This window comes from Ursus americanus, chromosome 35 (assembly GCF_024610735.1).
Source record: "Ursus americanus isolate L20-20 chromosome 35, mUrsAme1.1.p, whole genome shotgun sequence".
Classification (NCBI taxonomy): domain Eukaryota; kingdom Metazoa; phylum Chordata; class Mammalia; order Carnivora; family Ursidae; genus Ursus; species Ursus americanus.
This window is the reverse complement of record NC_142161.1, coordinates 604,300-628,345: the sequence shown is the minus strand read 5'-3', so window position 1 is coordinate 628,345 and position 24,046 is coordinate 604,300.

Sequence of the window (24,046 nt, the reverse complement as noted above, 5' to 3'; positions counted from 1 at the left end):
CCTCGGTAAACAGTTGTATGCTGTGATCAATTACCAGTGATTTACGCTTAAGTAAACATTATACTCATTAGCTTAGAAATACTTGCACAACCAATATTTTGCCCATTCAGTCATTATTCTGTATTCTCAGTCCCCAGAGAATCAGTTTTATCATTTGGTGTGATGATTCTTTTTTTTTTTCTTTTTTAAAGAGTTATTTATTTGAGAGAGAGTGTGCATGCCAAGCAGTGGAAGGGACAGAGGGAGAGGGAGAATCTTCAAACAGACTCTCCCATGAGCACAGAGCCTAATGTGGAAGTCTATGCCCGGACCCTGAGATCATGACCTGAGCTGAAACCAAGAGTCGGCTGCTTAACTGACTGAGCCACCCAGGTGCCCCTGGTGTGATGATTCTAAGGGCTAGTTTAAGACCTTTAGAGACCCTAAATAACTTAAAAACAGTGCACTCCACACACATTCAAACCACGAACAGTACTAACCCATAAAATAAGTATTAGGAATTGCAATGTTTCTGATTTTTCCATAGAGACTTTTATTTTTTAAAATCATATATAAAATCATTTTCAAAAAAGATGTGGTGTTCTTCTTTTCTGAGCCCTAAGCACAACCTTGACCTATGTCTTGGGTGTTCCTGAGTGACAAAGTTTCGATTATCAACACTGCAGTAGCAGCAGACTTTAACATTTAATTTCTGTTTCCTTTCTCCCCATCTTCTTATTTTAATTAGGAATCATTTTAATAGAAACATTTGAATTACCTAATATAGTCTTTAAACAACATCCAAAAAAAAAAAAAGTCCCCCTTAAATGGATTGTCAGCTTTGCTGAGTATTCAGAGTAGCTGAGTATATGGTGCTACTCTGATTCAACTCTTTAGTTTTCATTCAAGCATTATATTGAATAAGTTAAATATCTCTGTTCCTCATTTAAAATGGTAACGAGAAGCTGAAAATAAAAGGCAGTGCAATGAGAACTATCAGGGACATGTACGTCAAATTTAATAAAAGGATTCTTTATCCTTGGTTGAGCTTTGGCTTTATTCTTTTGACCAAAAAAGAACATTGGAATCTTGACATAAAAGAGAAGACTGTAAAATGGAGTGTAATGACTTTAGAGATGAACGTATTGGTTCATGTATTACTTGGCATTGAAATTTAGAATCTCTTAGAAAACCAAATTTTCAAAACCTATTAAAAACACATAATTAATAATTTTACCTGAAACAATTTCTCCTTTTGCCATTAGTAGTAGCAGTATTATATGAAGATATGCTTTAATCAATACACTTTGAGCAAGAATTTACCTGATGGTTTTCTTTTTTTTACAACTTTACATATTTTACTATGTGGTAGGTGATGGTTATTTCTATATTTGAACATTATTTGCCAATATAAAATGGCTTATCTAAGATTCCACTTGAAAAAGTGAAAGGCATTACTTCCAAATTCCCCCAGAAGACATATTCAATCCATGATGTATTAAGATATATTGTATTTAAAATGATCACTAGCATTATATAACGTCTACATATTTTAGAGCCAAATTGAAACAAACACAATGGTGTAATAAAGTACAGTACCAAGGAGGTTTAATTATAGTTTGAGATGTCAGTTTCTATCTGACCGATGAAACCATTTCAACTGACGAAAACCATTAAGGGCTTCAAGTTGGGGCACAGGGAGGCGGATTATATGGCCACAAGAGGGCAGCAGATGGTATAAAACTATTCAACTGAACTGATGCATATGGAAAGATTACAGTAGTGAAGGTTTTCACTGTAAAACCAGCCTTTTATAAGTTTTGGTCTCCCAAGTAGGAAGCATGAAAACACACAAGGTGCTTTTACTGTAACAATGCCTTATTTTCTACCTTTCAATTAGGACAACAGGAAGTTTAGCAAAAGTAACCAGATATTAACAAGAATGAGTAAATGAAAGTATTTGCTTCAACCACAGAAAAGAGGGTTTCATGTCTCACAATGTAGCTTGAGAAATTCAGTTCTCAAGTAGCTAACATAATTTCTCAGTCTTAACCTAAGCCTTTCATATCATTTCATATGATTTTCTTTACAATTTTGCCTTTGTGTTTCTAGCCAAAATCCTTAAAGCAATGGAAAGAAAATTGGACCGAGAGTCAGGATACATGGTTCTAGAGCAAGTTATTTCACCGTATAGACCAACTAGTCAAACTCTGTCATTTGACATAAAATACATACATATTTATTTGTGTTGCTTCCTATTACATAAAATACGAGGTTGGTTCATGGGGTCTTTTTCAGCTCTAATTTTAAAAATAATTACAATCCATAAATTCCACATTATCAGTGAGATCATATGATACTTGTCTTTCTCTGATTGACTTTCAGAAACAAGGCAGAGGATCCTAGGGGAAGAGAGGAAAAAATGAAACAAGATGAAACCAGAGAGGGAGACGAACCTTAAGAGACTCTTAATCTCAGGAAGCAGACTGAGGTTGCTGGAGGGGAGGGGGCTGGGGGGGATGGGGTGGTTGGGTGATGGACATTGGGGAGGTTATGTGTTGTGGTGAGCACTGTGTGTTGTGTAAGACTGGTGAATCACAGATCTGTACCCCTGAAACAAATAATACATTATATGTTAATAATAAAAAAAAAATAAACAATCCAGCACATTGGAATACATCTTAGGTTCTTTTTTCCTCATTCCTTTTGTTATGTGCTATGCCCTGGGAGAGAGAGACAGGCTTTCATCCTCTGAGTGGCTGACCTGTCATCTGATATATCTCCACCACACAGTTGGCCCTCTTGAATAATGGCTCCAGAGGAATTATTGCTGTGTCCCAATTTCTAGCCTGTCTAGATGAACCAGCTCTTTGAGAGATGCTCTCCCTACAGTGGAAATAAAGCTTTTCAGTGTGATTTTGTGTCTGCGCGTGTGTGCATCTGCACATGTGTGCACAGGCATGTGATTCTTATTAGATCAGAGCAATGGCCTATTTCTGGTAACAATGCTGCCTTACTCCAGATTACCATGACTCCACATTTCCAAGTCATTGTCCACTGGTTCTTCACCGTAGTCTCCCACACTCAGACAATCCATCCGGCCACTTCTACCCTAAGTGTCTTAGCCCAGGATACTATAACAAATTACTGTAGACTGGGTGGCTTAAACAATGCACATTTATTTCTTACAGTTATGGAGACTGGGAAGTCCAATATCAAGGTGCCTGCAAGTTCCATGTCAAGTGAAACCCCTCTTCTTGGTTTGCAGACAGAAGTCATCCAGCTACATCCTCACATCTCTCTCACATGTCTTCTCATAAGGTCACTAATCTCATTCATCAGTGTTCCCACCTTTGTGACCTAATTATCCCCAAAGGCTCCACTTTCAATACCATCACATTAGAGATTAGGGCTCCAACATACGAATTTTAGTGGAAGACAAACATTCAATTGATAACACTCAGCAAAGTGTGCTTGTGTGTGTGTATTATAGACACACATATGTCTGTATCTATCTATCACCATCTCCTCTTTCTTACTACTATTGTTATCATTCTAGCGTAGACTCTTAGTGTTCTGGGCTGTTAAATCAACGGATAATTTATTTCCCATCATCAGGCTCTCTCTATCCTAATCCATCCTCCAGATAGCTGTCAGAGGAATCTTCCTCAGCATGACTCTGATCATATCACTTGCCTCCTCAAAAACCTTAAGTGATGACCATTTTTTACCAAATCAAATGTGAACACATGGAAAAGTGATCAGGCCTTTCTGAAATATGACCCCTGGACAGAACACTCTGAAGGGGCAAAATGGAATTAAAAAAAAAAAAAAAACTAAGCTAGGCACTGGAGAGCAAACAACTTTGTTCTTCATTTTTCTCATTTATAAAATTAGGTTAGATTACATAATCTTGCAGTCACCTTCTGAAATCAGTATTTTGTTATAGCTTGCAGCTTTAACCTCTACCTCTCTACTAGACACCTACTACCACCAAAAAGAACAAAACCAATGGGCATTTTAGATTATGAGCTCTACTTCTTCCAGCATGTTTGGATTCATAATGCCATAACTCAGAAACTGTCCTTCCAGCCAAGGTGTCCATCAAAACCCTGCCTGTCATTAGCATTCTGCTCAAACTACCACCCAAAAGTTTTTTCTCTTGCCTCTAAATCTCTTACAAAAGGCACTGCATTCTCCGTGTTTATGTCTTAGCTCCTATCTTAGGTTTGAGCTTCTATAGTACATACCATAGGTTAGACAACATTTATTTCTTACAGTTCTAAAGGCTGAAAAATCCAAGATCAAAGTACTGACAGATGTGGTGTCTGTTGAGAGCCTACATCCTGGCTTATAGATGGCCACTTTCTCATTGTATCCTCACATGGTGAAAGAGAAAGAGAAACAGAGCGAACTCTCATGTATCCCATGCTGTCATGTGTCTATTCATATAAGGGCACTAATCCCATTATGAGGGCTCCATCCTCATGACCTAAGTGCATCCCAGCATTCCGATCTCCTAATACCATCATACTGGGGACTAGGAGTTCAAAAAATGAATTTGTGGGGGTATAAAAACTTTCAGTTTATAGCAGCTCCCCTATTTAAATTAAGTGTCAAATGGGCAGAAACCATGTTTCTTTCATTCTTTTACCTCCCTTGGACCTTGTTCATTATAGTAAATCGAATGATTTACTACATCATAGGATATGAAAGTTAAATAATATAAGAGATTTAAATTTCTGATAAATACTTCAAATGAAATTACTATGGCTTGATGAAATTCCAGAAGAAAATTTACCTACCCCTGATGTGATGTTTCACCAAGACCCAGAGTTCTAAGAGTCACTGGAAGTTTACAGTCACATAGAGGAAAGAAAATTTCTATGTGACTTGAACTATTTCATCAAAAGAACTCCTCTACGTCAAATAAAAACTCTAAAGAAATGTATTTAATACAGTCATCAATGAGACCTTGAACAGTAGATATTTTTTTCTTTTAGGATTTTATTTTATTTATTTGTCAGAGAGAGAGGGGGAGAGAGCACAAGCAGGGGGAGGAGCAGGCAGAGGGAGAAGCAGGCTACCCGCAGAGCAAGGAGCCCAGTGCAAGTCTCAAATCCAGGACCCGAGATCATGGCCTGAGCTGAAGGCAGACATTTGACTGAGCCAACCAAGGCATCCTGAACAGTAGATATTTCAAAGAGTGAAATTTATTTCATAGAATGTTGAGAAGAGGGGCGCCTGGGTGGCACAGCGGTTAAGCGTCTGCCTTCGGCTCAGGGCGTGATCCCAGCGTTATGGGATCGAGCCCCACATCGGGCTCCTCTGCTATGAGCCTGCTTCTTCCTCTCCCACTCCCCCTGCTTGTGTTCCCTCTCTCGCTGGCTGTCTCTATCTCTGTCAAATAAATAAATAAAAAATCTTTTAAAAAAAAAAGAATATTGAGAAGAATTTCTCTTTACAATAATTCCATTTTAAAACTTTAAAAATGTCATTTATTAAACACACATATTTAATTAGAAAATAATAAATTAATTAGGCTATAGAGTCTTCAAAAAATTTAGGCGGAGAATAGATGTTTTGACTTCAGTATCCGAGAAGAAATTAACATAAAAAGAAGTGTTTTAGGGGTACCTGGGTGGCTCAGTCAGTTAAGCATCTGACTCTTGGTTTCCTCTCAGGTCATGATCTCAGGGTCATGAGACTGAGCCCTATGTTGGGACCTGCGTTCAGCACAGAATCTGCTTGAGGTTCCTCCTCTCCCTCTCTTTCTGCACCTCCCTCCTCTCTCTCTTTCTCTTTCTCTCTAAAATAAAACAAATAAATAAAATCTTTTTTTTAAAAAAGGAAGTGACTTAGATATGTCATATAATAAACATATGCCACTTTTCTTCTTCTGACAGTAGAAATAATTAATGATCATAACTCTTGGAAATAATATCTTAATCCATAATTTGTGAAAGTTAACCAAAACAAGTCTTGGAAATACATTTTTGCCTACTTGCCTCCCCAAAAAGAGTAAAAAGTTTAACATTAAATTTAACAACAACCAATCAAAAAAAGAACAAGGTAGGCTTTGCAAAATTGTATCAGAATAGCATCTAATTTAAACAATAACATTTTGGATAAAAAATACATAGACACACAGCACAAGACCATTTTCTTCAGAATATTCTAATTCATTTTTTTGCCTTTGGGATTTCTCCTACCTTCAAACCTTGTGCTAACACAGCATCCTTCTTCATTAGCCATGGCTTTCTAGGGGCCACAGGAAAAAGCAAAGAAAGAGATAGAGACTACTCTGACTTACCGTGTCTTCCCAAAATTGCTCAGGTTCATTCCAGCATCACAGGAGAATATATAATCTAAGTTTAAAGGAGTACATTTGATAGTTTTACATGAAAAGATTTAAAACTCTTTATCCAACAAGTTTAACCTCTCTCCTCATAAACATATTTTCAAATATATAAAATTATTTAAATGAAATTATAATAAGCAAAAAGAGGTAGCAAAGGCACTCTGGACAATTTAATGGTGTACTAGACCTCTTGGCTATTTGTCCAGGTTATGCTATTCATATATTCAGGGTCATATATTCATCTTCTGACTACATATATTTTCAGAACTCTAGATGAACCTGATGTGACCCTGTGCCATGCTCTGTGGATACACTGATATATAAAACACAACTTCCAAGTGCCTACCCTGTCTTATGTTTCATGAAAATTCTGTCATTATATCCTTGCCACCTTAACCCAGTACCCTTGTGACCAAAAGCCTGTATGTGCAGGACAGCAATAATGTGTTTCCTATGAAAAATAGGCCAGTACCAATAGGCTGAGATATGGATTTTGAATTACATTAAATTTTCTCATATGAGGGTCAAGTCACTTGCATAAATTAGAAAATTGTTATTATGTGTGAAGTGGTATAATATCATTTGAAAGTAGATTATTATAAGTGAAAGATTTATATTGCAAAATGTGGAGCAACTCCCAAAAGATATGGTTAATAAACCAATCAGTGATTTAGAATGAGAAAATCAAAATTTCCTCAATTAATGCAAAATATGGCAGCAAAAAAAGGGGAAAAGAACAGATGGGAAAAATTGATTTAAACAAATAGTATAGTATAGATATGAACCTAATGAAATCGATACTTAGATTAAATGTAAATGATCTAAGTACCTCAATTAAAGGGGAGAGATTGACACACTGGATAAAAAGGCAAGACCTATTTGTTCTCTCTGAGAAACGCATTTTTAATACAAAGAAATAGGTTAAAAGTAAATTCTGGAAAAACAGACAGACCTCGCAAGGAATAATAGGAAAGTTGGAGTTCTGTAAATATCAGACAAGGCAGACTTCAAAACAAGGGATATTATGAATGATAACAAAAGATAACTCATAACGACTAAAGGGTCAACTCACTAATAGAACCTAAAAGCTCTAAGTGTATATATATCCAGTAACAAATCTTCAAAATACTTGAAGCAAAATATGACAGAACTGAAAGGAGAAATAAACTTCCACATTGCAGCTGAAGACTTTAATACTCTTGGCAGAAAATAAGGAAACTTACAGGAAACTTAAACAACACTGCCTACTAACTTCATCTAATTGACATTATAGAATACTCCAGCTACATCATCAGAGTGCACATTAGCTCCAAGAACATAAGAAACATTGATAAAGAAAGACCATAAAGCAAGACTAAATAAATTGAAAGAGACTGAAATCATAAGAGCGTATCTTCTGACCAAACCGAATTAAAATAGAAATCAATAACAGAAAAATATATAGAAACCCCTAGTATCTGAAAAGTTTAAAACACAAGTTTAAATAACTCTTGATTCAAAGAAGAAACTGCAAAAGAAATTAGAAATTATTTTGCACAGAATGAAAGTGAAAATACAGTATGTCAAAAAAGCAGTGTAGGTGGGAAAAATGTAATTTTAATTTTAAATGCTTAGATTAGAAAAAAGGGGTCTCAGATCAATGATCTAAGTTTTTGCATGAACAAACTAAAAAGGAAGAGCAAACAGAATACAATAGCAAAAGGTAGAAAATGTTAAAGACATAAGAGAAAACAAATGTAACAGAAAACAGAATGGAGAAAATCAATAAAACCTTGCAAAAGACCCATAAAATTGGTAAATCACTTGCTAGATTTATCAAAACCAACAAAAACAACAAAACAAAAACGGAAAGAAGACAAAAATAGCAATGTTGGGAATAAAATATAGAACACTGCACATCTTACAGATACTAAAAGAATAAGAAAAGAATTACATGAAAACTGTCAATAAATTTGAAAACTCAGATGAGACAGACTAATTAACTAAAAGACATAATACAAAACTGATTCAGAAAGAAACTGAAACTCTGAGTATTCCTATATATGCTAAAGAAATTGAATTTTAGTTAAGAACTTTTCCATAAAGAAAAAACAGTTTCTGGCTGTTCATACTAAACAATTCTATCAAACATTTAAGGAAGAATGAATGCCAGTCTTTCACAAACTTTAACGAATAATTGAGAAGAAAGGAAAAGTTGTCAGTGAAGTTTATGAAGAAAGCATTACCCAGATACCAAAATCAGGCAGACTCTACAAGAAAATAATATCTTCATGGACACAGATGCAAAAAGCCTTCACGAAATATTAGCAAATGAAAACCAGCAATGTATAAAAAGGGTATTACATCATGAAGTTTATTTCAAGAATGCAAGTTTGGTTTAAGAGTAAGAATGTCATTCAAGAATTAATAAATGATGTTGCAAATAGCAGAACTTCCTTAAATTTTTTAAATAATTTTTTAAAATATTTACTTATTTATTTGAGCAAGAGAGAAAGCAAGCAGGGGGAGGGGCAGGAGAGGGAGAGAATCTCAAGCAGACTCCCCACTGAGCACAGAGCCTGATGCAGGGCTTGATCCTATGACTCCTAGATCACAGCCTGAGCTAGAATCAAGAGTTGAATGTTTAATCCACTGTACCCCCCCGATGCAGCCCGAGAATTTCCTTATTTGTAAACATCAAATAATATTCCACTGTATTTGTATACCACATTTTCTGTATCTGTTTATCTGTTGATGAAACTTGGGTTGCTTCCATATTTTGGTATTGTGAACAGTGATTCAATGAATATGAGGGAGCTGGTATCTCTTTGAGATCCTGATTTCAATTATGTCCTATATATATCCACAGTGGAATTGCTAGATCATATGGTAGGTCTATTTTTAATTTTTTGAGGGACCTCCATACTGTTTTGCAGAGTTGCTATACCATTTTACATTCTTACCAACATGGTTCCAATTTCTCCACAACCTCTCTAATATTTCTTATGCTCAGTGAAATAAGCCAGTCACAGAAGGATAAATACTGAATGATTTCACTTATATGAAGTATTTAAAATAGCCAAACTGACGGGAGGAGAGAATATAGTACTAGTTGTCAGGGCCTAAGGAATGGGGGAGATGGGAAGGTGTTATTCAAAGGGTATAAAGTTTCACTTATGCCAGATGAATAAGTTCTAGAGATCTGCTGTACCGCATACTAGTGCCTAGAATTAACAATACAGTATTGTGCACTTCAAAATTTGTTTAAAATGGAACTGTCATATTGTGGTTTACTTACCCCTCTCCCCACAAAAAAATGGGATACAAGAAAACTCTGGGAGGTGTTGGATAGATCTGTTATCTCGATTATGGGGATGGTATTATAAGTGTTTGCATGTGTACAAACCCATCAAAATTGTACACGTTAAATATGCGCAGTTCTTTGTACATCAATTATACCTCAATAAAGCTGTTAAAAATAATAATAGAATCTATCCCAAAAATTGTTTAATGACGGAATGAGGTAATGTTTGTTCTATGCTTAGCATAGAATCTGGCATAAATAATCATTTAAAAATCACACAATAAAATAAAATAAATAAAATACTTTCAATAAAAAAGAACTAATAAATAACTTTAGCTAGTTATCAAAATATTAGGTGAATATGCAGAAATTATTTTTATTTCTATATTCTGGAAAAAAAATGGAAACCAAAATTAAAACAATAACATTTAGAACAGCATCCAAATTCAATGGCTAAATTAGCAATTTTTGTAAGATCTGCACACTGAAAATTATAAAGATTTCTAAGAAAAATCTAAGATCCAAATAAACGGAGAGATATACCATGCTGATGAATTACAATATTCAATATGGTTAAAATTTAATTCTCCCCAAACTGAGCTCTAGATTCTACTCCAGTACAATAAAAATTTGAAGGTTTTTTTTGGTAGACATTAATAAGCTGCCTCTAACATTTATATGAAAATTCAAAGGATCAAGAATAATGAAAACTGAAGATAAAGAAAAAAAGTGAAAGAATTACACTACTTGATTTCAAGACTTATTTAAAGCTACAATAATTTAAATAATGTGGTACTGGCTTAAAGATAGAGATACAGATCAATGAAACAGAAGAAAGATTCCAGAAGTAAACCCACAAATATATACTTGATTTAGCAACTCACCCGATTTAGCAACTTATTTGATTTTTTACAAGTTGCTAGGGCAATTCAATGGTGAAAAGATAAGTGTTTTTCAAGAAACAGTGATAAAATAACAATATAATTATAAGGAAAAAAAAAAAAAACCAAAATCTCAAACCTTATCTTACACCACACACAAAAATTAACTTGAAATGGAGCTAGAATTAAACATAAAAGTTAAAACTATAAAATTTCTAGGAAATAAATTTTTGTGACCTTACAGAAGACAAATATTTTTTAGAGTCCATAAAAAGCAATAACATAAAAGAAACAATCAATTGAGCTTCACGATTTAAAAAAAATTCTCTTCAAAAGACATGATCAGGAAAATGAAAAGGCATGACACTAACTAGGAGCAAATATTTGCAATTAATATTTCTGAAAATGAGCTCGTAGCCAGATCCAGAATATTTAAAGAAGTCATATGTACCCAAAAGGGGAATGCAAAAGTATCAAAAATGAAGCAAAACTTCACAAAAGAAGACATACGCAAAGCCAATGTTATAGGAAAAATGTTCGTTATTAATCTCCCAGGAAATGAAAATTTAGTGAAATACGAAATGAAATGAAGTGAAATGAAATGAGATGAAAATGCAGTGAAATACCATTTAATAGTCATTAGAAGGGGGGGATAAAATTTAAAAGGTGGTCAATATTGAATGTCAGCTAGACTACGGAACAGCTGGGATTCGTACACATTGCCAGTGGGAATGCAAACTGGTAGAGTCACATTAGCACAGTTCGGAAGTTTCTAATAAAGTTCAGCATACTCTTACAATATGAACCAGCAATCATAGGTACTTACTCAAAAGAAATAAAAACATAAGTTCAAAAAGATTTGTACACAAATGTTTACAGCAAGTTTATTCATTACAGTCCCAAACTGGAAACAACCTAAAAGAACATCAGCAGGTAAATGGATAAACAAATCGTCGTACATCAAAATGAATATTCCTCAGCAGTTAAAAGGAATAAGTTACAAATGATGTGGATGAATATTTAAAACATTATGCTGAGAGCAAAAGTCAGACAGAAAAGAATACATGTGATACCATTTATTTAAAGCTGCAGGGAAGAAAATCTAACACATTGATCGAAAGCAGATCAATGTCATCAAAGGCTGGGGGACAGGGAAAGGTGATTAGGAAGGGGCACAAGGAAATCTGTTGGGGTCAGAAAATGTTGTATATCTCGATTATGGTATACAAACGTAGCAAAATTTTTCACTGCACTTAAACATCTATGCATCTTACGGTTTGTAAATTAAGCCTCAATAAAGTTATTAAAACTGCTCCCCTCGGGGCGCCTGGGTGGCACAGCGGTTAAAGTGTCTGCCTTCGGCTCAGGGCGTGATCCCGGCGTTATGGGATCGAGCCCCACATCAGGCTCCTCCGCTATGAGCCTGCTTCTTCCTCTCCCACTCCCCCTGCTTGTGTTCCCTCTCTCGCTGGCTGTCTCTATCTCTGTCAAATAAATAAATAAAATCTTTAAAAAAAAAAAAACTGCTCCCCTAAAAAATTGTGAGCAGGAATAACCTGGAAACTCTTTTTATTATATAATACAGGTCTTACTACTTCAGAGCCCACAAAGTTAGCACCACCCAAAACCAGGCAACAATGAACTCCATCTGAAATAAGTGGACTATACAATGGACTATTACTAAGCTATCAGAAGGAACGAGTTCTCAACATTTGCTGCAACATAGACGGCACTGGAGGAGATAATGCTAAGTGAAATAAGTCAAGCAGAGAAAGACAATTATCGTACGATTTCTCTCATCTATGGAAGATAAGAACTAGGAAGATCAGTAGGGGTAGAAAGGGATAAAAGGAAAAGCTGGAAGCCTTTCCCTTAAGATCAGGAACTCGACAAGGATGCCCACTCTCGCCACTATTATTCAACATAGTACTAGAAGTCCTTGCAACAGCAATCAGACAACAAAAAGGGATCAAAGGTATTCAAATCGGCAAAGAAGAAGTCAAAATGTCTCTCTTCGCAGATGACATGATACTCTATATGGAAAACCCAAAAGAAGCCACTCCCAAACTATTAGAAGTTATAGAGCAATTCAGTAACATGGCGGGATACAAAATCAATGCTCAGAAATCAGTTGCATTTCTGTACACGAATAACGAGAACGAAGAAAGAGAAATTAGGGAATCCATCCCATTTACAATAGCACCAAAAACCATACGTTACCTTGGAATTAACTTAACCAGAGACGTAAAGAACCTATATTCTAGAAACTGTAAATCACTCTTGAAAGACATTGAGGAAGACATAAAAAGATGGAAAGATATTCCATGCTCATGGATCAGAAGAATTAACATAGTTAAAATGTCCATGCTACCCAGAGCAATCTACACTTTCAATGCTATCCCGATCAAAATACCGACGACATTTTTCAAAGAACTGGAACAAATAGTCCTTAAATTTGTATGGAACCAGAAAAGGCCCCGAATCTCCAAGGAACTGTTGAAAAGGAAAAACAAAGCTGGGGGCATCACAATGCCGGATTTTGAGCTGTACTACAAAGCTGTGATCACAAAGACAGCATGGTACTGGCACAAAAACAGACACATAGACCAATGGAACAGAATAGAGAACCCAGAAATGGACCCTTGGCTCTTTGGGCACCTAATCTTTGATAAAGCAGGAAAAAACATCCGGTGGGAAAAAGACAGTCTCTTCAATAAATGGTGCTGGGAAAATTGGACAGCTACGTGCAAAAGAATGAAACTTGACCACTATCTCACACCATACACAAAGATAAACTCCAAATTGATGAAGGACCTCGATGTGAGACAGGAATCCATCAAAATCCTAGAGGAGAACATAGGCAGCAACCTCTACGACATCGGCCAAAGCAACCTTTTTCATGACACATCCCCAAAGGCAAGAGAAACAAAAGATAAAATGAATTTATGGGACTTCATCAAGATTAAAAGTTTCTGCACAGCCAAGGAAACAGTCAGAAAAACTAAGAGGAGCCCATGGAATGGGAGAATATATTTGCAAATGACACTACAGATAAAGGACTGGTATCCAAGATCTACAAAGAACTTCTCAAACTCAATACACAAGAAACAAATAAACAAATCAAAAAATGGGCAGAAGATATGAACAGACACTTTTCCAATGAAGACATACAAATGGCTAACAGACACATGAAAAAATGTTCAAAATCATTAGCTATCAAGGAAATTCAAATCAAAACCACACTGAGATACCACCTTACGCCAGTTAGAATGGCAAAAATAGACAAGGCAAGAAATAACAATTGTTGGAGAGGATGTGGAGAAAGGGGATCCCTCCTACATTGTTGGTGGGAATAAACAGCCATTTTTATGTTGCCTCCCCATGCAGGCTGCTGTCTCTTTTAAGGGCAGCGACCCCAGCTATCAATCTCCCTCCCAGCTCTCCCAGTGTTTGTCAGCTGACTTTTAAAGTTCCAGGCTCCAAGTCCCACTTGTTTTACAAACTCACATAATTCAGCCCCTTTGTTTTTCAAAAGCAAAAGCTATGGGGATTGTTCTTCCCCATGTGATCTCCCCAGTGCAAGGGCCCATTTCTCTGCCTTCTCCACATGCATAGCTCCCTCCTTCCTGAAGGCAGTCTCTTAGCCTCCCTGACTCCTAAACTTTCAGATACAGCTTATTGTCTATATGTAGTTGTGAGTTTGTTCTGTCGGATTGCTCTCTGGTTTACTGACTTGGATGCAGATAAAAGAGGGGCAGGGTAAGCTGAGGGTCCTCCTACTCTGTCATCTTCCTAAGCTCCTAAGGGAGTATCTTTTTTTGTCATCTTAAATACCCTTGTCTTCCTTTATTAATCTTTCTGAAGAAAAGCACTTGTTGTTCCATTTAAGTCTCCAGGGGACGATGAAGAGAAACATCATATCTTTCTGTTAGTTACTCAAGGGATCTAATGGAGTAATGGGAACAATGTTCCCAAAACTGTTCTTGGACATCAGACGTCTGTTTGATTTGGCAGATTCAGTGGCTAGTACTCTTCCTTCAGCCAATTTTCTGGAGTCCCCTCCCTTTCTTAGTCCCTCCTCTCTTCTCATATACGTAAGCTCCCTATGGAATCATACTACTTTTAAACATTTTTAGAATGTTCATTTTGTTCTGTTATTAACAAAGGTTTTTTTTTAATTTTAATATACAAACATTTTATAATTTTCCTTTTCTTAAACAAATCTTTCATGTTCCTGGAAAATACTCTGTAGTATATCTCAAAGGATAAATTCTAATACTTAAGTGCAGTTCTTAAAAATCACTTTGACATATTAAGTTTATTAATATAACTTAACTTTCTTCTCATTAATAAGAATTCAAGTTTCCTGTCTCTTCATTTAAATTATGTAATGTGTTTTTAACCCATTTGCTTCTGTAGTCAATTCATCTATTGTACAACCCTGAAATCGAGAAGTTTAATAAAAAGTACATCAGAAACTCAAGGAAATTCATCTGTGAAGCTAATTTTAAAGCTTCTTTGATAATACACAAGAAATAGAATAAAACATTTTTGGAAAAGAAGAATGAGGTGAGAAGAATGCTACTATCTGATTTTAGGACTCAAAATAATGCTACAGTAATCAAGACACTGGTCAAAGAATAGACACACAGATCTGTGGAACAAAAAGAGTCAAGAAATAGAACTAACAAATATGGTCAGTTGATTTCTGACAAAGGTGCAAAAGCAATTCAATGGAGAATGGAGAATTTTGTCAATAAATGGTGTTGGAAAACTGAATAACCATACGCAAAAAAAATGAACCTCAATCTAATGTTCTCTCCATTTACAAAAAGTAGTTCAAATTGGATTGTAAATCTAAAAAGAAAATGAATATTATAAACCTTTTAGAAGACAACATTGGAGAAAATCATCATGATCTGCAGCTAGGTAAAATCTCTTAGTCATAACAGGCAAACATATTTCATAAAAGAAAAAAACTGATAAATTGGAATTCATCAAAATTAAAAACTTTCATTTCATGTAAGGCACTACCAAGAAAACTAAGACAAACTACTGACCAGAAGAATATATTTGCAAAGTACATATCTGACCAAAAATACATCTACAATATATTATATACAGACTATATTAAGAACTCTCTACAATGTAATAAAACAAAACTCTCTCCAACATAATGAAACAAATAACCCAATTTTAAAATGGTCAAAGACTTGAACAAACATGTCACTAAAGAGGATGAACTAATGAAAAATAAACACATGAAAAGATGTTCAACATCAGAACATCCACTCAAAATTATTGTGAAAATGAAAATTAAATCTACACACTGGTAATAATGGCTAAAATAAAAAATATTGACAGTATCGCATGTTGATGAGGATGAGGAGAATGGGGAGGATTGGGACTCTCATAAATTGCTCCTGGGAATGCAAAATGGTGTGGGTTCTTTGAGAGTAGTTTACCGGTTTCTCATAAAGTTCTACATACTTCATATGACCCAGCAATCTGACACTCAAGTATTTACTCTAGATAAATGAAATCATGTTCACACAAAAAGTCCATTTACTGTGTGTTAACTTAATAATAAAATTTTAAATGAAACTGCGTAAAAATAAGAATAAATATCTGTTTATTTTTTTTATTTTATCAATACAAATGAGGAGAAGAGAAAGAAGTTAATTCAATAAAGCTCCTTAAAAATGTATTTTGAGGATAACAACTTTTTTCCACTTTTTCCAGGCGTTAAAATGAAGAGTAACTGTGATTAAATTTAAGCAAAAAATATTTTCAACACTTTCAGAGAAAGAACTGGAGTTAATGAGAATATGGTTGAAAGTCCTTTCTACATATCTAAAATATATGATTTATTTTCATTAGCCTCAGCATATTCAATTGGCCAAGAACTATGAAAATATTCATTATTTCATATGGTCAGCAAGAAACAACACTAGCGTTGACATAAAGGACAAACCAGGCAATAACAGTGGTTCTTCAAAAAAAAGGTTTTTTTAGTGCTTTCCTCCTGTGAATTTTGTTTATATTTTTTTGGAAATGCGTAGTTTGTTAAAACTTTGACCTTTTTAAATAAAGATAGTTAATTCATTCTTCAATACTGAAGGAAAAAGGTGCAGACATAATTATACTTAGGGTAAAGATGTCATAAATTAAAATTTCATAAAATTGGTATTGTATTTGACGCCTATGTTATGTTAAAATCTACTTTAAAGCATGCCTGGATGACCTTTCAAACCCTGGTATTAGAAAACCACCAGTGAAATATGGCCAGCACTCAAGCTGAGCAAACCTCACCTGCAAATTCCCTTGTTCATTTTGTCAAAAATACAGCAAAATATTAAAATTGACAGGCAAAATAGTGCAAATTCATTTATCTTCCCATTTACACTGGTATATTGTATTCAGTTAATGTGGAATAGACAAAATGTCCTCATTAACAAAAAAATATGATACATTGAACAATAAACTACTCAATAAAGCAGTGCAAAGAAATAGATATTCATGAATGACTTCGGAAATCATCCTGGTTTTACATATGTTACCAGTTTTCAAAAACTTAGGTGTTAAAAAATTGATTAAAAATATATTGAACTTGATTTTATTTACCTCTGACAATTTCTTAGTATCATTCATAAAGTAACTGATCAGCACAGTCTTAACACTTTGTTTTTCCTAGCTTGAACTGACACTTATTTTTTTTCTTTTGCTATGAGAGCACCAACTGTTGCCTTGACCTTTATATGACCTTTAGGACCTAGTATAGAATATGATTCTCTAATTCACTTAATTTTCTTAAATTTTATTTTTATTTCATGTGATTGGTAACAACCAATAATTTTAATGTGTAAGAGATATTACTGTAAACAGTTTTTTACTGCGTAAAAATACAAAACTTTTCTGTGTACTTTATAGTTATTGGATTCTGAAAAAAAGGAGTTTGGCTTTTTTATTGATTTTGTAGTTCACTGTAACAAGAGCATTACAAGACAAAATTAATTGGTTTACAGAAGAATAAGTTTCAAATTAACAAATGTGGGATATACATAACTTTTAACTTTATGGGTAACTCTGTATGACCATAACTTCCCCAAAAGACTGAAAATAAAAAACACAGGTTCCATAGGCCACATCACTGCAACTATTAACTCTGTAAAAGTTGGTATATCCTTTCATCTCCCTGTAATAATATTTCTTGTTCATACTGTAACGGAGAGAATGGCACCGACCTTATGAGGGTTAATATGAAAGTTATTGCCTAGAGGTAGTCTCTCTTAAACATCACCCAGCACAATATTGCCCCTTTAATTCATCAGACTCCAGGTTCAGGGTCATAAAATAAGCACAATAAAGTGCCTTTTTTACCCTCCAATTGTCAACAGCCTCCCTCACAGCCATCCATCCCCATAGGTGATAGATTTCTTGTCTTTTTCCCTGTTTCTTTTGGCTCTTGACTCTATAAATAATTTCCCATTAACAGCTTTGTCACACACTTTGGAAATGATGTTTCCTATGTCTTCTGTGGCTTTGACTTCTGGCTTCCCTCCTTGACCCCAAGAATGATATATACCCTTTTAATTACGTTGCCCCTAGCTTCTCTGAATAGTCAACTCAAATGCTGTAGCCTGGACCAGGAAGTGTATAGTCGTAGCAAAACTATGCCATCAGCTTCATCGTTTGGCTTACTCTGAATATACTGTAGTCCTTTTAGAATGTAAAAAATGTTTTCATTCATATTATCATTATCCATAATAACCAGTTTAGTTACTCAGAGTAGATATAGTCATTCCCTACATAAAAGTGAAGAAAGCTGAGGCTTAGAAAAGTGCATTGACTAAGGACTTAGCTGTAATTTGCTGAAGGGTTTAGAGCTTCTAGCTAGGTCTGCTGATTCCTGTTTCAATCCTCTTTTCACAAATCCACATTACATCTAATTTATCTCCTGGGAGAATGAAACCATAAACAATAACTGTTGCTTCTTAAAGTTTCTAGTTTTTGTTTTTTTAACTTCCAAATTCTAAAATTTCTAACAGCGGTCATATGAACTTACTTTCTCTTTTTTGAATATAAATATTTTATAGCTATAAGCATGCCCTTTTATGCCCTGCTCTCTACCAAAGAGATATATGACGAGGCCTACACAAAATCAGGTAGTATTTTCTAATAGGAAAATTTAATACACTCAGCCTGCTATTTCTCTACCATTCTTATTTATTTTGCATGAAATCTGCCAATAAATTAACTCTTAGGATCCACTGGTTATAGGATATGCTGATGCATATGTTTTCTTAGTTTTATGGCAAATAATAGTTTAGTGCAGAAAAAGTCAAGGAAAGAAAGTAAAATGGGAAGCGAAGTTAAGATCAATGCCTAGTTTTCAAGAGAATTTATATAAACCCGTTTATATAGAAATATACTTGACAAATATTTTGATATTATTCATTTTTGTTTATCTGCATATGTGCTTATTAGTTATCTATGAGGATATAAGATACAGTATATCATCCATTAACGTTCCAAAGCTTCTGATCTTTAGTTAAGAAACCTAAATTTAACTGGATAATTGCCAAAGGGCTTTGCTATATGAATATTAGTCATGCTGCTCATAAAAAGAACAAACACATTTTAAGTACTGCATAAATGCCTGCTATTGTAATGATTGTTAATATTACGGAATGAGGTCAATAACATCGAGAGAAGAATAATTTAGCTTACATTATGCATAGTGGTTATAACAATGTGTACATGCTGCTCATTAAACAGCCCAAAGTTTTCTAATTTCTCTATGTAATTTCAACACTTGAAATCCTATTAAAAGCATTCTTGAATGTTATTTCTTTCTTGAATATTATTTTTCTTTTTAGTTCTTGCCCTCCAATTATTTTTTATTTTAATTTTTTTTAACTAAGAGAGAAATATTTATCTCATAAAATGTGAGTCATTCTTTTGGCTTCTTTCTTGAGTGAATGCAGTGAGTATTATTATAACCTTTCTTATTTTTTTGTTTTTCTTTTATTTTTTAAAAAAATTTAATAAATTTCCTTAATGACTTCAAATCTTTTTAAAATTTAAAATTTAAATTTGACTCCAAATTTACATTCAATGTCATAAGAAATTTGTCTGTGTTCTAAAGTGAACTCTCTCTTGTCTTTGTAGTTCTTATATAGAGACATAGAGAATTCTACATGAAGTAAAGTTCATCGTCTTTTTCTTGTCTTTAATGGAGATGTTATGGAATCTTTAGATATTAATCTTAAAATATTGCCAAAATAACAGACAACTCCCTATTCTTGGACAGGCCTAGTTTTGATTTTTTTTTTCTATTAAACTCGAAGTTTTGAAACACCACAAGACAAGGACAAACTCTTTTTTAAAGGAACTATGTCCTTTATTCTCTACCCTAAAATAAATACCAATCTATATTCAGATAGTATCCATACATTTTCCAGATCTCTGCTGGTGAGATTTCTTTCTCCTTTCAAACATCTTATTCAGCACCTCTTTTTTCCTGAGGAGCCCCTCCTTTACCATCCCTTAAGTTACCATTTTATTTTTTTTATATAGAAAAAGATTGGTCTAAGTATTCTGCAAAATAGTTCATGTTATTTCCCTTTGTTGAAAAATTATTATCTTTTAAGAACAGATATTCAGAGCCTTGTCAAAAGTGTCACATCAAGAGTGTAAGTAAATGGCAGGAGTGTTGGTACATATTTCCAAAGACCCCGGTCACAAGTAAGTGTCTCAAACAAGGAACAAGAACCCAGAACAGGGACAGTTACACCATAGACATCTCATAAAGACCTCTGAGTAAATGAAAGGATAAAGGGATGAGGAAATAAATAACTGTTTAAGATGGACTCGCAGGCCATATTCTAATATTAGTGAAGAATGTTCTTGATTGCCTATTGGTTCATTTAGATCATAGAATATTAAAAAAAAAACACCTCAAATGCTTCAGTTGCCATATCCAGCTAAGTGATAATAATTGTGTTAAGAACCCCTGGCTCTGACTCCTATACCTGGGCAACCTCATCCTTGGCAAAAAGTAATAGTGAAAATAGTGGGAGTAGTACAACAATTCTTTCAAGATCACTACAATCCCTATTTATTAACCAGGACTTTCAGAGAATAAAATGTCAGGTCTCCCATCTAGGAACCAGTCTTCTCAGTGATATTGATAAGCTGAGCAGTCAAAACAACATCCATCTGCTCTCTACAATTTTTTTCAGAATTAAACTGATAGAGGCAGGTCATTGAGAAAAAATGTTCGTGTATAGAATACCATATGTTCACAAACAAGCAAGCTTAGATTTGCATACTTACACAAAACTCAAACCCAACATTTCTTAGTCCCCCTTTTTAATTTCGTAAGTGAATAAATAAATGAGAAAGTCCTGATTGGGTGATCCCACACTGTCACCTATTCTTACACCCAAACCAGGGATATACAACAAACTTCTGACAATATTTCATTTTAATGTGGGGAGTTGACTGGTATCCTAAACTGTATTGTCTTCAATATATGCAGTCCTTTCTTGGTGACAATCCTAAGGCTAGTTGCTTTTCTTCCAAGTATGTGCAAACTATATAATATTGTTCTTGCCCAAATTATGCAAACACAATACCCTTTTCTTTCTTTCATCTTATACATGGTTTTATTTTTTAAAGATTTGTTTATTTATTTATTTGAGAGAGAGAAAGAGAGCGCGTGCACACCCACATGAGTAGGGGCAGGTGCAGAGGGAGAGGGAGAGAGAGGATCTCCAGGAGACACCTGCTGAGCAGGGAGCTTAACCTGGAGCTCCATCTCACCACCCTGAGATCATGACCTAAGCTGAAATCAAGAGTGTGACACTTAACCCACTGAGCCATCCAGGCATTCCTTATAGAGGGTTTTAAATTGAACTGCTTTTTTCTTACTGATCTTAAACTTTTAGTTCAAACTCTTATTATACTTTACATTTTTGTCTATCTTTTCCTAATGCACTATTTAAATATTTTAGTCAGGTTTACCCCTTATCACTTTACTTTCCAATTTATATTAATCATATATGGATATTTATTAAATATGTACTGCTTTTTGGACACTTCCACTTGTCATTTCAATTGTGATCAATTTCATTACATGACTTGATCATTTCATTAAAAATTTTGTCTATCTAATCTTGAAGTTCCAAGACTGACTTTATTCCCAGTCATTATATATATAATCCTTTATGTCAAATGTTATTCTAAGTCCTTGGTTCACAATTGTGAACGAGACAGAAGAGGTCCTTGCTTTTATTGAGCTTACATTCTAACACAGGTATACAGATAATAAAAGATAATTTAAAAAAATAAGTAAATGAGAAAATATTAGACTAGAAATAAGTGCAAGGTGGAGAGTTAAATTAAATTACTTTAATAAAGAATGACAGGTAGGTGAGAGCCTGGGTGGAATGGTCAGTTGAATGTCAGACTAGATTTTGGCTCAGGTCATGATCTTGTCATCATGAGATTAAGCCCCCATTCAGGCTCTATGCTCAGCATGGAATCTGTTTGCCCTCTCCCTCTGCTCCTTCCCCACACTCGTGCATGCTCTGTTTCTCTCAAATAAATAAATAAAATCTATTTTTAAAAAAAGGATGCCAGGTAGATACTTTACACTCAATGATCAGGGAAGTCTTTTTGAGGAGAGAACACTGAAGCTGAGATTTGACTTTCTAATCGATAATTTGAAATAAGGCCATAAGTTACTTCCTTTTTTTAAAAAGATGTATTTATTTATTATTTTAGAGTGAGAGCAAGAGAGCGAGCATGCAAGTGGGGAGAGGGAAAGAGGGAGAAAATCTCCAGCAGACTCCCCACTGAGTAGGGAGCCAGATGTGGGGCTCAATCTCAGGACCCTGAGATCATGACCTTGGCCAAAATCAAGAGTCAAATGCTCAATTGACTGCGCCACCCAGGCACCACAAGTTACTTCCTTTCTTTGTGTCACTCAGTTTTTTGCATCGTTTCTCATCTAGACTTTTATTGTTGTTGTAATTGTTACTGTTTTAGTCACTTTTTAAATTTACATGAAATCAATTTCACTCTTTGATGTATAATCCTATACATTTTGATAAATGCTTACAGTCATATAACCATGACCACAATTAAGATACAAAACAATTTCATCGCCCTAAAAAATTCCTCTTGCTGCCCTTTATAGTCAACCCCTCCTATGATCTTAGCTCACGGCAAACTTTTCCAGAATGCCATATAGATAAAACCATACTGTATGTTACTTTTTCTATCTGGTTTCTGCCACTTAGAATATGCATTTCAGACTCATCGATATTGTTGTGTGTATCATTAGTTTGTTCCTTATTTGTTGCTGAGTAATATTCCACTGTGCTGATATATCACAATTTATTTATCTATTCACCAGCTGAGGTACACTCAGGTTTTCCCTATTTTTGACAGTAATAACACCATTATAAACATTTGCATACAGGTTTTTACGTGTGATCAGAAATCTTCATTTCTCTCAGGTAAATAGGAGTAAAATTACTAAGTCATATGAAGATTATGTTTTACTTTATAAAAACCTTTCAAACTGTTTTTCTAAAATGGTTGTATCATTTTTATTCCCACCAGCAATGTATGAGAGTTCCAGTTGTTCTGTATCCTTGTAAGCCATTGGTATTGTTTAGTCTAATAGGTATATAATGGTATCTCTTGGCTTCAATTTGTATTTTCCCAATGACTGCTGATTTTAAGTATCTTATTAATGTACTTATTTGTCATCCATTTCGTGTCATGAAAAAGTCCAAGTGCCTACCCGAGAGGAAAATTTTCATCTTTTTAAATGACTCAGAAAAATGTTCTCTGTATATTTTTATGTCTCAAGTCAAGCCAACAGAGCCAACCACTTGTCAGAAACAAGATTTAGTGTAGAGAAAAAATAATTGTAAACTGGGTATATTCTTTGAAAAGTAAAGTATAAATCTGTTCATTCAAATGCAAAAATGTGTCTAAGTAGCCATTATTCAATGCTTTTCAATACATAAATGTATGTATTGGTGCATATATAAATGCTATTTTAATGGGTTAAACCCCAAAATTTAAGCTTAAAGCATGACAATTACTATTCTTCAGGATTTGTTTTCTGTAAAAATAGTACTTTTGTCATTCATTCAAATATAATAGATTGTAGGTGTAAAGAGAACACTGATTCATTTTTTGCAAGAAATTTGAAATTTTAGAGCTGTTAGAGAATTGAGTCATCTAATCAATTGCACATATTTTATTTTTTTTATTTTTATTTTTTAAAGATTTTATTTATTTGACAGAGAGAGACAGCGAGAGAGGGAACATAAGCAAGGGGGTGTGTGAGAGGGAGAAGCAGGCTTCCCACCAAGCAAGGAGCCCGATGCGGGGCTCTATTCCAGGACCCTGGGATCATGACCTGAGCCGAAGGAAGACGCTTAACGCCTGAGCCACCCAGGCGCCCCTCAATTGAACTTATTTTAAAGACAAGCTCTCCAGCATCTGGAAATGTAAGTG